Here is a 3,039-nt window from a genome sequence, read left to right on the forward strand (position 1 = left end):
TGGGTGACCTCCCAGGAAGTATCGGTGCTTCACCCCTGTGAGCATCACCTAGATCCAATGAGTGCTAAGTGTTCCATTTATTCTCATGAGAGATGGATTCATGTTGAATCACTACTCATGAAACATGGGTCAATGAGTTTGACTCAAAATCACATAGCTAAATCCTAATAGCAATATCACAATTTGACTTGTTGTGGAAATTTCCTACTTATCAATTGATGAGCTTAAGGGGCTTTCTAATGAATGGTTCATAAGGCACAACACTTGGTGAAGGTTTTGCAAATGGGGTTGCAAGTTTTGGGTTTAACCATGGAGGAAACTCCATAGTTAAGCACGCTCAAGCTGGAGAGGTACTAGGATAGGTGACCTCCCAGGAAGTTCCGATGCTTCACCCCTATAAGCATCACCTAAATCTAGTGAGTGCTAAGTGTTCCATTTATTCTCATGAGAGATGGATTCATGTTGAATCACTACTCATGAAACATGGGTCAATGAGTTTGACTCAAAATCACACAGCTAAATCCTAATAGCAATATCACAATTTGACTTGCTGTGGAAATTTCATATTTATCAATTGATGAGCTTAAGGGGCTTTCTAGTGAATGGTTCATAAGGCACAACACTTGGTGAAGGTTTTTTAGAATTACAGACGAACATGCATAGTTGAACATTATGATAACATATTATTTATTTTTTACAACACACAAATTTGTGACCTTCATTAATTGCAATGCAGCTAAAGAATTGGAACCCTTACTATTCACAGTACGAACCGATGGGAATTTTATATTTAACAAATTTGATTAAATTTTAAAAATATGACACAAACAAAAACATTACAAAACAACATGCCAAAACTTCAATAAAGCTCTTTGATTGGACACAAATAATTTGACAATAGCACCCACTTGGTTGCTATAGTGTCCTACCATTCAAAATGGAAGAAACTAATAACACAGAAGGATGAAGAAGTAACAAAACTCATAGTCCAACTAACCCACTCTAGACTAAAACCAAAGGCAATAGAATTTTCTACAGAAAGTGCCACTTAACTCTTATATCATAGGTTTTGGCCATATCCAATTTGATGAACATAGATTTGTTCTTGGAAACTGTCATGTAGAGTGAATGGCTTCAAAAGCAACTACCGCCCTATCTAGAATTTTTCTTTTGCCCATAAAAACACCTTGCTCATTTAAGATCATGGTGGGAAGACGAGTTTGGGCTTCTCAACAATCCTCTTAGTAATAATTTAATAGACCACATTACACAAAGGAACAAGGCAAAATAAATCTAGCTAATTGGCACCTTCCTTTTTGCTGACATAAGATTCATGAATTGCCTCTAACAAATCCAGATGAACAATATCCTGAAATTCTTGGGAAACATCTACTAGAAACACATTAGGGCTTGAAACTTTTTCCTTATGCATCCCAAGAACAACCTCCTCCAATTCAAACATAGATATCAAATGCATGAGAGAATAATTCATCACACTGGAGACTAGAGAAGGAATGCAAGAAAGGATCAGGTTCTCCTTATTCTTAGCAAGAGATGAGTCATTAGAAAAGAGCAGACAATAGTACTGAATAGCTTCACGGGAAAGAGCTTGTAGATTAGACATTTGAATTTTGTCTGAATTAACCAAAGAGCATATATAATTCCTTTTCTGACAAACTTGCAAATATTTATGGAAAAAGAAGTATTCATGTCCCCCTCCTAAAGCTAATGAACTATAGCCTCCTACTTACAAAACCTAAGTTCCTATTTCTCATCATCTCTAACAACCTAGCATTTTGCTTTGCCCAAATCCTACTAAAAACCAGGATCCCAAATTTGATGAGTGATAATAACCAGACATTCTCAAGCCTTCCTCTTCATAGATAAAACATTAACAAAGTAGAACCTATTCCATGTTTTTAAGATATCATTTAACATATTATAATTTCTTGACAAAACAATGCATAACAATATTGCAGGCAGAGCCACCATCTCTCTACCACTAGACCATTGAGTCATGAAGGGAAGAGTCTTGAAGCCACATTAGTTGGAACTTTTAAAAAAAGATTTTTAGAAACTACCAGAGAGGTAGATAAAACTTTAACAGGACAATGTGTTAATTTTTGTGGATATCTGATAGATAAAACCATTACAATAAATATGGGAACAATAGATACTCTTACTTGTATCACAATAGTGCAGAGTCGTTCTTCAAATAATGGTGATCTTCGAATTGCTTATGTTCAGAATCTCCTTCTCTGTATATTGCTGATAATATAGATTGTATAATGAATATAACAATGATCCTACATATTAGATTGCAGAGGAAAAGTACTGGAAAGTATTTGTAATGTTTGATATGCAGATTGTTGGGTCTGAGATGCCATGTATAGATGTCATTCCCACTAATCTGCATTTGATATATATAGGTATGCAACAATTATGACCCGTAGAGTCATGACCCTATGGAGGCATAACTAACTAATGGTCAGTTTGGAGTAAACCAATACTGTTTAATACAAACAGTTGGCAATGCCACCAAAATCATATCACTGCCATCGGCAATAACACAAAGCCAATATAAAACAATCTGTCAAATATATAACCTACCGATAAGAATATCAATCACATGTTTATGATAATCATTTACAACTCATGTGTGTGTGTGTGTGTGTGTGTGTGTGTGAGAGAGAGAGAGAGAGAGAGAGAGAGAGAGAGAGAGAGAGAGAGAGAGAGAGAGAGAGAGCATCAATAATGATTATCAGATAAATATGATACAAGTTTGGATATGATTGCTTACTTCTATAGACACTATACATCAAAACTCCCTCTTAGCAAGGGAGAAGTAATATACCTTAGATTTTAGAATAGAATATTTGATTACTTTATCTTATCTTAACACTCTGAAACAGTGACTAGTTAGAAAATAAAAATCACTAAGCTATGAACACTATCATAATGTACATCATGATCTCTAATTGTCTGAAACAATATCTAGAGTAATCATAATGAATATGTTATCTATGATCTCTAATTGCC

This window comes from Cupressus sempervirens, chromosome 8 (genome assembly GCF_028749045.1).
Source record: "Cupressus sempervirens isolate cs-2001-9-10 chromosome 8, ASM2874904v1, whole genome shotgun sequence".
In the NCBI taxonomy this organism is placed as follows: Eukaryota; Viridiplantae; Streptophyta; class Pinopsida; order Cupressales; family Cupressaceae; genus Cupressus; species Cupressus sempervirens.